We start from the raw sequence: 16,100 nt of genomic DNA on the forward strand, positions 1-16,100 counted from the left end.
TTTCCCACATATTTCGTCTGCCTTGTCCCAGAACTAGCTCATATAAATAATACTATTTTTTCCTGGCTCCATCGATCCATAAACTGTAGTTTTATCACATCAATAGTTTACAAATCACAGTCCTGACACATTTTCCCACACAGTTTTTTTTTTTTTTTTCAAATTTGAAATGGTGTACTCTTTGCTTTCTATCCTTTTCTCTGGAATAAGTGAAGACTTGGCAATGCTGTTGTCTAGAATAACACTTCATCACAGATGGTTACGAGTGCATCACTTTTGAGCTTTACTTCATTGCAAGTGGTTCTTTGCATTCTTGTGTGCGTCATAGTTTCATCTGTTACCCTGGTTTAACCCTTTATGAATTAATTTGTTCCTGTTTTCATTACAGTACTTCATTATATTTTATTAATGTTATCAAATCCTTTGATAACATTGAGAAGCAGCTCACACAAGAACTAGAAACCCTTACAGTTTACTATAAGGAAAACTAATTGAAACCAAATTTCAGTAAAACCCAAATGTGTCTTTTCCATCTCAATAATACGGAGGCAAGGAGAGAGTTGAATATAGAATGGAATGATGTGAAATCGGTCATTTATCCAATTTCAACTTACCGAGATGTTATACTAGATAGGTCCTTAAATTATAAGCAGCACATAGAGAAGACAGCAGCTAAAACTCAATCACATAATAATATTCTGCACTGATTAACATCATCTCAGTGAGGTGCAAGTTCACAAGTACTGCGCACCTCTGCACTGACACTTTGCTTTTCGACAGCCAAGTATGCTAGCCCTGTTTGGGAAAGATCATCACATGTCAAAATTATTGACAAGGTTCTAAATGAAACATGTCGGCACATTACCAGCTGCCTAAGCCTACAAAAATTGACCATCTATACTCACTGTGTGGTACTGCACCTCCTTAAATCAGAAGGACTACACAGAGTAGATATGAGCAGAAACAAACTAAATGGTGAACGGCATCCTTGGTATGGACATATTACAGTATCTAGGAGGCTAAGATCAAGGAAAGTTTTATTTACTCAGTTGAACCATTGGTTGATTCCATAAACACTACAAGGTCAACAATGTGGCAAGAACAATCTCCAGAAGCTCTGAACTTAAACAAATCTCTTCCTTCTGGCTTACATCTAGACTGGCAAAGATGGAAGACATTGAATAAACTTCATTCCGGAATGGGCAGATCAAAGCAGAATATGGCCAGATGAGGCTACATGGACAATGATAACTGCTCATGTGTTGAAACACAAACCATGGATCATCATCATCTGCTATGCTGCTTAATAGACATTAATAATATATGTACCCAATATGCAGTGTAATGAAACAGCTTTTCGATTCCCATCACGTCACTGATGGGAATCGAACCCAGGTCTTTCCGACCAGAGGGCTTCGTCTATACTGACCGAATACAGAGTCTCATATAAACTATTCTATATATATAATAGATGAGTGAAATCTGACATTTTATGTTTTGGCATAATTTTTTATGAAAGTGACATGTTTGTCTTTTAATTATGCTTTTAATGATTTATATGTATGCTCTTACATTTTCTGTAGTTTGCACACGAAATAAATAAAAAAATATTTTATTCCTGTTACTGTTTTATTTCCTTTGTTTCTGCCATTTATTTTATTATCCTTGGACCATGTCCCAACCTAAAAAGCATGTGAGAATTCTGCACGAGTAACTGAAAATAGTAGAGGTGGAAGAGAAGAATCCTGGAGAGAAATGTGTGTCGACATTGGCAAACATCTTGGGTTGGTTCAAAACACGCTAAACTCCATATCTGCAAAAAAGGATGAAATCCAAGAGCAGATAGAAAAATGTAGTAATGGCAATAAGTAGAGGAAAACAAGGAGTCAACATTCGCTAAATTGGAAAACGTACTCTTCATGTGGCAACAGAAGGCATGGATGTCGAATATTTCAGTTGATGGAACCATTTTTTGTGAAAAGGCAAAGGTGACTGCAGTGCAGCTGAACATAGAAAATTTCACTGCATCCAACAGCTGAATAATGAGGTTTAAGGAATGGCATGGCATGGTCTAGCATACAAGAAGTTAGCCAGAGAAAGTGTTGCAGCGAACAGCAAAAGCACAGGTGGCTGAAAAGAAATGCTATCTTTGCTGGAGGGCTACAAACCACATGATATTTATAATATAGGTGAGACGAGGCGCTCTTCTACAGTGTGCTTTCTGATGAAACCTTGGCTCTCGAAGGAGAGTCTTCTTATGGGAAAAACTCTAAAGACAGACTTACGGTTTTATTTTGTGCTAACAGTGATGGAAGTGAGAAAAAAGTGTCAATTTTATCGGGAAATCTCCAAAACTGCAATGTTTCATGAATATAAAAAAAATTACCAACCAAATACCATGCGAACAATAAAGCGTGGATGACTGTAGACTTTTTTTTTTTTTTTCCATTTCTGCATTCATATGGTACATGGGCAAATTGTATATGTGCTCCAGCCCCTTGATTTTGGGATAATGAAGTGTTATAAGCAACTTTATAGGAAATGCCTTGCAAAGAGCTGTTTGCTTAAGATATGAAAAAGAAAGATAAACATGTTGTAAGCAACGCACACACTACAGTAGCCTGGCAACAAGTAACCCAGCAGATAATCAAAAACTGTTTTCAGAAAGTTGGTTACATGCGGGTTGGTTACATAATCTTCAGGTTATAGTGACATAATGACGAAGATTTCAGCCAAGACTGGGAAAAGTTCAGTGGCACAAACAAAGATAAATCCGAGGACTACATCTCAGTAAACCACCACATGGCAACTATTGGTGTAGAAACAGTGCAAGAGCCTCGTGGCATATGGAGGGGGGGAAGTGAAAGGAGGAGGAGGAAAAGATGGTAAACCTGAAATTGTACCCAACTTTGCTGAGACACATGAAGTGCTGATGAAAGTAAAAGCTTTCTTTTATGTGCACAGAACCAGTGATAGTGATAGTATTCTAAGCCTTGAAAGATTGTACTTTGAATTGATGAGTAAAATTTGCACAAAACAAATGTCAATCAAAGATTTTTTCCGCAAGAAGTAGCGTTTGAAATATACTGTAACGAATCATATAATGCATCGTAAAATCTTACACGAATAACAATGTTTCATGTTTGTTTTACAAGTTTTTGTCTAAAGATAAATATATTTATATATATCCTATCCTAATTTAAGCTCATGTGTAGACCTACACTTTTACCGTGTAAGCATTCAGAACCAAAATCCTACAAAACAGGTTGGTTACTCCTTATTCCTGGAGGTCTCCTATGTCTGTAGAAGCATAGGCTCAGGACCAGTTTGACTGTTCTGGGGGACGAAAAATCTGAGTTTCTGGGTGAAAAAAACCCTACCTCCACATGAGACCGGCTAACTCACCTTTCACTGAAAGATATCAAATAAAGGTTTCTCACGTCACTGATGGGAATCGAACCCAGGTCTTTCCGACCAGAGGGCTTCATCTATACTAACCGAATACAGCGTCTCATATAGACTATTCTATATATATATATATATAGAATAGTCATTGCCTGTAAACTTACCAAAAATCATTTGTATGTAATAATTTAATTACGAAACTGTGTTAAACCAAATGTATGATGCATGAAGTGGGATGTCATCGAGTCCCAATGTTAATGCATTGGCACACATGGTAATATTGAGCACTGCACGTGCAAACTACGCAGAGTCCAGGGCGTATATAAACTCACACGTCTCGAAGGAAAGCATCTTAGGGTTTTCACCATCTCTTCCCTGGATTCAGCGGCACGTGAAGTACACCGTCGGCCATCGGATCTTCAGCCATCTTACTGGGTCCATCGCTATATGAGGTCAACTGTCCATCACCACAGCCACAAAAATTCTCGTATCTCATCAGAGATAGCACTCAATGAACAGCCGATGCTGCCACATTGCTAGTTAATAGATTCTGATGGTTAAAGATTATCGATGGCAGGAGACAAAGGAAAAGGCAAGAAATAAAGAACAGGCATACAGTCTGGAGAAAGAAAGATCGTGAAGACAAAAGGAATCAAGTAAGGACTGTAGTGAATGAAAGAAATAACCAAATCGCATTTTATGTTTGTCTGCAGTCAAACATATTAGTGTAAATATTATCGATGTCAATGAACAAGTACATGTTCTAAGAATAAGCTTAATTCTGTATGTATAAGTAAATTATTGTTTAATGGGAAAGAATGACTAGTAAGAATACCAAAGTTATGTTTAGAATATATGAAAGAATTGTAGGAAAATTAAGATAGAATTACTTGTAATTATCTAAGACTTGAGATTTCGTTGTGCCAATGCTTATATGTAAATTGAGCAGTGTGTATAGAATTCTAGGTTTAAATAAACTGATTTGCGAACAATACAATGAGAATGATCTGTCAATGCACTGATTCAACAAAAACAAGAAACTGCATAAATCTACTAATAAGGGGAAAGTATTTATGATATGCTATATGATAAGTTTAAGTCACAACTGAGATAAATTAAAGATAAGAGTTAGCGGGGAATAATATCTGCTTTATCTTTGTTTGCACTTCTTACAAACTCGCACTCACTCAATAAATAGTTTAACTGGTGCAATCACAAAACAAATTTTGTTAAGCTACAGAGTGCGAAGTAAAGTAGAATATTTACAATGACACAGTCAACAAAAACAAGAAACTGCATAAATCTACTAATAAGGGGAAAGTATTTATGATATGCTATATGATAAGTTTAAGTCACAACTGAGATAAATTAAAGATAAGAGTTAGCGGGGAATAATATCTGCTTTATCTTTGTTTGCACTTCTTACAAACTCGCACTCACTCAATAAATAGTTTAACTGGTGCAATCACAAAACAAATTTTGTTAAGCTACAGAGTGCGAAGTAAAGTAGAATATTTACAATGACACAGTCAACAAAAAATCAGATGAAACAGATCATATTTTAAGGTATTTCCATGAATAATAATCATTAAATTGTTCTTATCTATAATTTTTAATGGTTTCCTGATACTATTAATTTCCTGTATATATCATTTTTGTTCTCCATCCCCCTAAAAAACAACTGAGGCTTCACTATACATCTAGTGTTAATAAATGTATACGAGTTAAAACCTGGCTTAAAATTTAGTTATAGTGAGTTACCTAAAGTTCCTACTTGAACAATTAATAAATGTATACGAGTTAAAACCTGGCTTAAAATTTAGTTATAGTGAGTTACCTAAAGTTCCTACTTGAACAATGATTTTTAATTTATATGAGGTGGATTGAAATAGAGAGATACAAAATGTAATAACATTTATAAAGCAATTTATAAAACCTGGCTTAAAATTTAGTTATAGTGAGTTACCTAAAGTTCCTACTTGAACAAAATGTTTTGTAGAAAATAAAAATACTTTAAGCTGTCTGTTCTCCCACATCCTGTCTTACTGGTATAGAAAACACAAAGGATGTGCCATGTTGTGATTTTTAATTTATATGAGGTGGATTGAAATAGAGAGATACAAAATGTAACAACATTTATAAAGCAACGTATTTATTTACATTAAAAAAATTTTACGTGAGTAACATTTGAAGCTCCTATAAGATAAGCTTTTTTTTTATTTATTGAGTTTTTTTTAGATTAGTCAGTGCTCTATTAGTGTAGTTTTTACTGATTTTATTGCATTTAGTACCTTTGCTAATAATTTAAGACAAATTATTTTATATTATTATTATTATTGTTGCACCCACAATAGTCTGCAGACTCGTCATGGGAGGCTCATTCAAATGGCAACATATTTATCATACTGAATCTTAAAATTGATAACACTTCTTGCATTTTAACAACACATTTTGGTAATGCATTCCATTCACTGACAATCTCCATACAAAAAACTACTCCTCACACCCTTCTTCACCACACTCTTACACAACATCCAGGGATGACCTCTGGTTTTTCCCCTCTCACCCTCTACTCTTTTTATAATCTCATCTGGATTAATTCGATAAAATCTTCTCACTAACTTAAATGTCTCTATCATATCCTCTCTTTTCCTCCTATCCACCAAACTTTGCAATCCATACTTCTTCAAATCTCTCAATAGCCAGCATTCCAAAGTCCTGATATTTTCTTAGTTACTCATCTCTGGACCCTTTCCAGTGTTTCTACATCACATTGAAAACCAGGTAACCAGATGTGGGCACACCAGTCTAGTCTAAGTGTGGTCTGACCATTGCTTTATACAGTGGCAAAACCACTTCCTTATCCCTATTATGTTAGAGTAATTCTATGATAAGAAGATCTTATTAAATTAAGATTGTTTTCAAAAATGATGCCAAAAACCAAGCAGGACAACAGAGCAGAGTTGAAAGCTAAGGATAATAACATGGAACCCAGAAATGAGACCTTGCATACTGGATGATAAAAATGAAAGAAAATTAGCAAATGAAAAGAATTATTCAAGAATCAACAAGAGAATTAGAGAAAGCATAAAAACTTTTACAAGAACTAAGAAAGGAAGAGAAACATTAGGAGAGCAATAAAAAGGAAAGTGTGAAATTTTACGAGTTATCAATGAATAATAATAAGAAGGTAAGACAATTAGAATATAAGAAGTATTGTGATACAATGATTTAATAATTAAATTTTGCAGTCAATGAGAATCACTACATTGAGTTTACCAGGAGCTAAAATAAAGGATGTGACATAGGCAAAAAAAGAGAAACAAAAAAGAAAAAGACAATTCTTTCTTTTCAGGTTGTATGGTGGTCATCATTCATTGTGAAGAACTAATGGAAGAACAAAAACACACATGCTCGATTAATTACTCTACTTATAATTATGAAAATACCACTCGATGTTTCAACCTCTGTATCAAGGCCATCATCAGGAAAACATGCATATGCACAAGACACAAGCTACATGGCAGTACACAAAAGATAAATCTAAATTCTTTCTCAACTGTTTACCCTAGCATGACCTCTGTCAAAAAAAAATAATAAATAAATAAATAAATAATTTATACACAAATATAAATTAACAAAATAAAATACATTTTTATACATATAAGTATAATAATATACAGATGATAAAAAAATAAAGTTTTATAGTGGAAACTAATTAAACAGTAGTTTTTAAACCATACTGTATAAATGCTGAATAACTATAACGATATAAGTTATGGAGTGAACAGATTTATTAACGCACAAATGTATGTTTACACCTGATATGTACATCCACAATTATTGGTGGACTCTTGGTCGAATAAAGCATTAACGACAGTGGATTATGTGCTAGAAATGAGAACCTTGTATTTCAAGACAGGTTTCATAGCACAGGTGAAGGTTCTCTTTCATCTTGGAGAATAAGGGTTGGGACATCTGCTGGACATATCATGTAATTTTATCCCTTAGTTCAAAGTTTGAAGGTGGGTCATGGTGGAATACCCATTCCTTCAACCTACCCCAAACAAAAGCAATTTGGCATCAGGAGAAAGTCACAGGTATGAGAATTCTGAAAAGTTCTCGGCCTAACAATGAAAAAACAAATTTATAATTTCAAAGTTATTTTTATTTTTCAACAATCTATCTCCCTTAAGACTAATACATTTATTCCTGCGATGCTCCAGCACCATTATCCCATCCCTGTAGTGGTTCTCAGTAAGATCTGCAAAATACTCCTCTACAGCTGCAATCATCTCTTGATTCGAAGAAAAACGCTGACCAGCGAGGAAGAGTTTTAGTTTTGGGAAAAGATAGAAGTCAGAGGGAGCCAAATCTGGGGAATAGGGTGGATGTTCCAACAATTCACAGTGCAGATCCCTTAATTTTCCCATTGCCAAAATACATTTGCTGGCAGGTGCATTGTCCTGATGAAAGATGATTTTTTTTCTTCTTCAAACCAGATCTTTTCTCATGAATTTTTTCGTCTTGTCTGGTTAAAAGATCGGAATAATATTCCCGTTATTGTTTTACCCTTTTCAAGATAATTAATAAACAAAATGGCTTTAGCATCTCAAAACACAGATGCCATGACCTTTCCAGCTTCTGTGCACTGTTTTGACTGCTATTTGGATTCTGGTGTATAATGGTGAATCCAAGTTTTATCCATAGTAATAAATCAACGCACAAAATCAGTTTTATTCTTGTTAAAATGCTCCAAGCACTGTTCAGGGATTTTGGTGCAAGTGCATTTTTGATCTGCTGTGAGCAAGCGCAGCACTCATCTTGCACAAAGCTTTTTCATTTGCAATTCTTCATGCAAAATATATCCTACACGAAATGCCTACAGTCTCAGCAATTCATGCACTTTGACTCGCCAGTCATCCAATACCATATCATGCACTTAATCAATGATTTCTGGTTGTTGTTACACTTTTTTGGATGTCGTTCACATGGATCATCTTCAAGGCTGGTACGGCCATGTTTAAACTCGGACATTTTAATTTCGGCCATTTTAATTGTCGAAAATGAAGGAGAAGAGTGCCCATACACTTTTATGAACTTCGAATGAATTTCTTTTGCCGTTAAACCTTCTTTTACAAAGAATTTTATAACTGCACAATACTCAATTTTATCCATTTCAAGGGATACAGACAACATTTTTGCCTCAGACAGCTGTATAAAACAAACTACTTGATAGAATGACTTGCAATTTCACATGAATGCTTATGACAGATGTACTAAGTTATAAAAAAAAAAAAAAAAGCTTACTGATAATGTTGCCATCTATGGTCGAGGCAGAAAACGTTTCAGACGACCCTCGTATATCACTAATCTGCTATAGGTTCTTGTACCTCATCTGGGATAAAAAAAGATTCAATGAGCAGACTACGTAGGGAAAAAAAAATGGGTGCAAGTTTTTGAATGTGTGAAGTGAGTTTGATGGTGGAAAAAACCTCATATAAAAGGGATGGTTTGCACTTGAATGGACCTGGCATCAGGTACATAGAGAAATTACTTACTGGAATGAGACCTAATGCAGGGTTTTGGGAGAAATGTTGAGGATGCATGCAAGTTCAGCTAGGGTGCACAGACATAATAGTGATACAAATATCAATGATTATGAATCTGTTGAAAGAATGGACTAAGCTTTGAGTTTGGGCAATTTTCTGAGAACAGAAAAAAGTTTCCCAACAAAATCAAGCAGACTGCAGATGTGAGTATACAAAAAAAAAAAAAAAAAAAAAAAAAAAACAAGATGGCAACTTGTTTTGTATATACACAAATGCCATAAGTAACAGAAACAAAGTGGTTGAGTTTCTTGCTTGGATAAATACATTTCATCTTAAACCTAGCTTTACAAGTGTAATGTAGTCACAGATGTAATAACTAAGTATAAAGGGTATAATATTTTTAGAAATGATAGAAGGGATAGAAGAGGAGAGGCAGTACTACCAATGATATCAGACAACTTGAGCCCAGTTAAGATAGAAACTCATAAAATGAAAGCAATAATGGTAATATCCCATGTAGAAGTGAGTTAGAGGCAATCTGGTGAGATTAACAGGATGAAATATATAGTGGGGCATTACTACCGACCTGGTGGATGAGTTGCTAGGGGCAAAGAAATCCATCACCATATGACCCCAATGGATACTAAATGAGTAATTAATATGGGAGACTTAAGTTATCTGAATATTGACTGGATAGCAAAAAAAACTCAGGAAAACAACAAAGGAGAATTTATTGAGCTGCTATGAGACAACTTTCTCAAGTAGCATATGAAAGAAGCAACTCAAAGGGAAAAGAGTTAGATTTGATCATAGCATCAAAAGGTGTCTCAGTTAAGGATGCGACATGTTTTTTTGCCGCCAGTTGGCAACACTGCTCATGCCATGGTAACAATGGGGAAACAGCCAACTATATGGATGTTCCAATCAAAACATGTTACATGCTGAACCACAAATCTTCAACTTATGAAATTGAGGAGAATACTATCTTTGGTCCCACAGTATTGGTTACTGAACAAGAAGAACATCAGCAGTGCATGGGAGTTTTGAAAAGATGCTTAAATAATGGATATCTTTAAGTGTCTCGAGAGTTAGAACATGGAAGAAGATGGGAGTGAACTGGACATGCAGTCTTATTAAGCAAGAGATCCATAATAGGAAGATGACATGGAAGGAATATCAGGAGAATAATAGTGAGAGCAATTATGAAATATATAAAGCACAGGCCAGAAAAGTTAAAGGGTGTTATATGGAAAGCTAAGTTGAAGTATAAAAAGACATTGGCTGCACCTGATAAAGAAAACCCAAAAGAATTTTACCATTATGCTTCAGGTAAAAGAATGAATGAATGCAGAAGAATAACTTTACTGAATGCACACAGTACCCTGGTGACACTAGGATAATGCCTGCATTCAGATTCAAATAACGAGTGCTCACTTTGCCAAGATCTATAAGCTTGGTGTATGTAACTATTTACTCAATAAAGGTGGAAAGTGGTCTGAATAGTGATCTTTCTATCTGATCAAAGATCAGATGCAGGAAAAAAAAAAAAAAAAAAAAAAAAGATTGTATCAAAATTTCAGTCAATCTGATGAAAGCAACAGTGGACAAGTTTTTTAGCCAGTAAGGCTGGTTGAGAAAATTTAAAAAATGTTTTAACTACTACAAAGTGAAGCTTGTGGATAAATCTGAACTGGCAAGATTTTGTGGCTGCAGAAATATTTCTACACCCATTAATAAAATTATGGATAAAAGATATCTACCAAAACAATGGTTTAATGCAGAAAAATGGCTGGTAAAATATACCATCCAAAACTTACCTCTCAAAAAGTGAAAAATGCACAAAGAAATTCAAGGCTGCCAAAGATGGTCTTACTATTATTTTGTCCAAATGCTCCATGATCAAACCAACAGTAGTATATAAATCATTTAATCAACATGAACCAAAAGGAAAGAATAAAGAATACCTTCCAGAAAACTGGTAGGCTAATAAAAATACCCAGGTAATAGCTTCATTAATTTTTACAGAGCAGTTCCATAATTTCTTTCTACATGAAGTGGAACTTTTACTTAGCTTCCAAATCTTTGCCATTCAAAGTTGATCTAATCGATGATGGCCTGGAACATCAAGAATATAATGTTTAACCATCAGAATGTCAAAATTTCATTCTTGCCACTTCTAAGACTTTAATGTAGCTCTGCCAACATGTTTACCAAGTGGTTAGTGCACCTGTTTTGTGATTGTTTGGAATATGAATTTCACTGCTGACATGAGACCATACCCCCCACTTATTGAAGACCTGGTGTGGCTTGAAACTCCAGAGGCAGAGTTTCTGAATTATGTGGGGAACACACACACACACACACACACACACACACACACACACACAGTAGATTCCAGTTAATTTGGGCAGCTGTTTATTTGGGTCAAATATTGGAGAACAAACAAATCAAGAATATACCCAAAATTGTTTCATGTATTTGGGCAACCTTACCACTTTATTGGGACTGTAGCTGTAGATGGCACACATGTAGTTGCATGAGAGTGTTGCTGTTAGTCCGTGCCAATATACTGATAGGGATGACGAGCATGTTTTGACAGTGCAACGATTCTACTTACAGTGACTGCTAGGTAGTGTACTTTTGATTAAAACAGGTGTGTGTGTGTTAATAAATAATTTTTTAGTAAATCATGTAACAAAGAGTGTAGCAATTTGATTTTTTTTTTTTTTGTTTTTATTAGGCCCCTGTCAAGATCTAACAGCAAATAAAATCCCCTTACTTGACAAAATAAAAAGCCAACTGTCTAAAGCAGGGGTTCCCAACCTTTTTATTTCCTAGAGCACATTCTAAAATACCAGTAGGGCGACGGGTACCATCTATTTTTTCAAGGAAATTATTTGAATTCGTTTGTTAAATGAATACATACAAAGTTTACATTATAATCAAATGTTTTATTACTTAAAAGTTTACATTATATAAAAATTTAAATATATATATATATATATATAAGTTAATGTGATCTTTGGCATTGCATTTCATTGGCCAGTGCTTCATAATTAGGAGAATATGATGATATTCCAGTTCTTAAACTGGAATGAACAACTTCGAATGCGCGTTTACTTTACATTGTATGCGTTTAATACTCGTCATGTGTCATATAGCATGCCATGAATTGTTGCGTGATTATTTCAAACTATACGACACATGGTTGAACAGCGGCGGGCACACACAAATTGGTCGACGGGCGCCGTGGTGCCCGGGGGCATAGGGTTGGGAACCCCTGGTCTAAAGCCAGTTGTTGTCAGAGATAACTGGTGTTCCAAAATCTACAATTGCACATTTGGCAGGCCAGCAGGACAAACTGTGAGCAGAATAGGAATTACATGATGGACAACAGAGAAAATTCCAAAGACAGAAGTGAGAAGGCAAGGATCCAGACATTGAGAAGTCTCTCAATCAATGGTTCTCTATTGTAACTGGAGGAGGCATGCGTGTTAATGGTCTAATGTTAAAAACAAAATCAGAAGAGTTAGCTAGAGAGCTGGGCCATGTGAGCTTTAAAGCTAGAGATGGTTGGTTATCGACAGGCACACAGCGAGAAGGACAGTGCTGATACTGTGAGCGCTGAACAGTGGAAATCAACTAAACTACCTGAATTGCTGCAGAAGTTTAGTCCTGATGAAATCTATGATGATGCTGACGAAATAGGTCTGTTTTACCATGCTACATCAGACAGTTCCCTGAGCTATAAACTTGCAGTGCTGTCAGGTTCAAAAAAAAGCACTACCATGTTATGCTGTAACATGTCAAGGAAGTGACAAAACAGAAGCTGTTTGGCTATTGGAAAAGAGCCAAACCTCAATCCTTTAAAGGGCTTAGAATGGACAATTTGCCTGTTTTGTATTATGCCAACAAGAATGCATGGATGAGTTCTATTATTTTTCAAGAATGGTTAAACTGTGGAAAACTGTAAAACTGCTAAACTTATGGAAACCTGTGCAGCACACCCTCAATTACATTGTTTGAAAAACATTTGACTTGAATTTCTTCTTGCTAAACACCATGTCCCTGGTAAAGCCACTGGACATGAGAATCAAAAATATCATGGAAGATTAGTACACTACATCCTTGAAACAATTAAAGAAAATCCACTGACATCTTCTTCAGCAGTCAAAGAAATGAGCACAAAGGTTTCCATTTTAAAGGCAGTACAATTTGTTGCAGGTAGTTGGCAAGAAATAAGCAGCAAAACAATTCAAAACTACTTTGCTCATTGTGGTTCAGACCAGAAAATGCCAGATATGACTGATAATGAAAATGAAATCATTTTGCAACTGCAACATGGCAGAAACTACAAAAAGTTTTTATGCATCGACAATAGCCTTCAATGTTAAAATGAAAATTGTGAGGATGCAATTGTTGAATAAATTGCAACAAAATGCCAGAAGACCCTGGAAGACAAGGAAAGTAATGAGGATGCCACACACACCAAAATATGAGCGAGTGACTAACCAGGAAGCCAGGAAATTACTGCTGAATTACAATGCTACTTTATGGAAGAAGGCAGCCTTTATCTGAATTAGATACCTGTGCTGTTTTTGTTCAGTTGCAGTCTAGAAAGGCAACACATCAGGGCATACTCGATAAATTTCTCCAAAATAATTGTCAGGGAAAATATGCTTCTTTGATACCCATGTATAATTAACCTCTTTAGGGATACTGACACATGTGTACATTTAGCTTTTTAAAATAAAAACATGGTTAATAAAAGGTATACTGAAAGTTGGTCAATTTTTAAACATTTTTAACTTTTTGTGATATTTTAGCTTTTTCCATAAAATTTTGCATAATATATATATATATTAAATGATGATTAAAACAGATATCCTTATTCTATCAACAGTACTGATGCATTCTAGGTTTACCATCTTTTTCATCGGTGGGAGCGCTTGATTTTTCACTGAATTGAAGATCACAGCTGTTAACTGCTGTGTTGTATCTTGGTACTGGGACTATGTAGTGTCAAATTTAAATACATCTTTAGAGATAGCTTGAAATTCACATTTTAGAATACTTACTTATTACATTTTAAAAAGTGGATTCTACATTCAGCACTTCACGGAACTAGTAAAAATCCTTAAAAATGTAGACAGTGACATGGCTGTTTGTAGAACTTTCTGTAATGCCCACCTCAAATCTTTGGAATATATGATTCTTAGATTATGCCAAAACAACTATGGCTATAATGTGAGTGCATTATCTCTGTAAACTGCATATATTCTCAAGCCAGCCTGTTTGACAAGGTCAATAGGGTGATGTATCTCTATAGTATTTCACCAAGAGCATGAGATGAGCCAAGCAGACACCCTCTCTACTTTTCAATCTACAGGTTCTGAGATCAAATTCCAATAGTTAGTAACAATGCAAAAAATGGCATGAAAAAAGTTTAGTCTCCAGAACAAGGGTCTCATTACATTATATTATATTGCTATATTCTGGAGGTTGTTGAACAAGCTTAGAAATGGAGGAAAGAGTGCTGTAAAAGGAGTTAGGGATATTAATGCACTGTTCATGCATGGAACAGTCATTTAAAAATAATAATAAATAAATAAATAACAGCATAAAAATAAAATTTTGCTAAAAGATACTAAGTTAGCTTTGACCTACACTGAGCATGCCTCTCTTGTTGGCATTTAGAGGAGGAGAAAATACACATTTGGGGTGCTTAAGGGTCGAGGAGTGCTTAAAGGTCAAGCTGTATAACTGAGAGGAGACCTCCACCTAGCCTTTAAAGGAATGCAGAGAACCGACCACGGCTTCTGACCTAATGTCCAATCCTAACCTTCTTGTGGTGCACCCTGTTGGGTATCCACCTGGATACTGAATGAACGAGGATTGGCTGGCAATTTGGGATTTAGCCAACCAAATTGTATTCTTATTGGCTTAAATCAATATACAAAATGATGGAACAACATGACAAAATTTCATGCCGGCTGGGGTGTTGCCCGGTTAAAGAAGCCACCCCGTTGTTTTCGCCAGGGAACCAGGACGAACAGCGAAAAGTCAGCTACTGAAACAAATCTGAAAGCACACCCCAACTCAACATCACCAGAGTTAAAGATCGGTACTATCAACATAAGAAGACTGAATGGCAAAGAAATGGAGCTAGCTGAGGAATTAGATAAGTACCAGATCGACATAATAGGGTGGTGAGATCTTTCTAAGCAATAAATACAAAATGTTATATTCAGGCAATGACAATCAAGGAAAAGAAGGAGTAGCCATAGTATTAAATACTAAATATGAGGCTAATCTTTATGAAAGGCAGGCAGTCTCAAGTAGAGTGATGTGGGCAATTAAGACTTATTTGTGCCTATGGTTCCACAGAAGGCTCTACTAAGGTAGAAGCAGAGGAATTTTTTTGAAGTTCTAGAGAAAACTACTGACACAATAAAAAAGGAAAAGTTGATCCTTGTTGGGGATCTAACTAGCATAGGAGGAAATGATTGTCAGACATACAAAAATATTTTGGAAAAATTTGGAGAAAACAGCAAAGCTAATAATAATGACAAATACCTGTTGGATTTCTGCTAAGGACACGGACTGGTTATTACTAACACCATGTTCCAATATAAAAATGTTCACAAATTCACATGGATAGAAGAGGCAAGGAATAAGAAAAGTCTCATTGACTTTGATATTGTTGATAGTGATGTTTTCTCCCTAGTGCAGGAAACCAGAGTGTACAGAGGATTTGAAATTGGAAGCGATCACTATTTAGTCTTGAGCAGGATAAAATTGAATTTCATATTGAAAAGAATAACATGTAAGAAAGTTTTAAAGCGAATAAAAGTTGAGCAGCTCTCAGAGGTGAACTGTAGACTAAAATACACAAAGATTATTGAAGAAAAAATGAAAGAGCTTGAGAACAGGAACCAAACCTTGAAGAAAACCATGATTGATTCAGCCTGAGAGGCATGTGGTGAGGTTGTCTGCAAGGATAAAAAAATCAGAACTCTATGGTGGACATAGGAAGTTAAAGAGGCAGTGAAGGAAAAGAAAAAAAGCATATTCCTGGCAAATAAGTCAGTTTGTGCTCTTAGAGAATAGAGAGACAAATGTAAGAAAGCTAAACACTGTGTA

At 35.4% G+C, this 16,100-nt stretch overlaps 1 protein-coding gene across 4 annotated transcripts in view; it reads right to left on the bottom strand.

Annotated features, from left to right (window-relative positions):
- The window catches only part of LOC150109078 (uncharacterized), a 324,345-nt gene that overhangs the window by 44,519 nt on the left and 263,726 nt on the right, over window positions 1-16,100 (bottom strand). The gene's annotated exons all lie outside the window — the stretch shown is intronic.

Source organism: Typopeltis vanoorti, chromosome 2 (genome assembly GCF_054136105.1).
Source record: "Typopeltis vanoorti isolate ZY-2024b chromosome 2, IOZ_Tvanoo_1.0, whole genome shotgun sequence".
Lineage (NCBI taxonomy): Eukaryota > Metazoa > Arthropoda > Arachnida > Uropygi > Thelyphonidae > Typopeltis > Typopeltis vanoorti.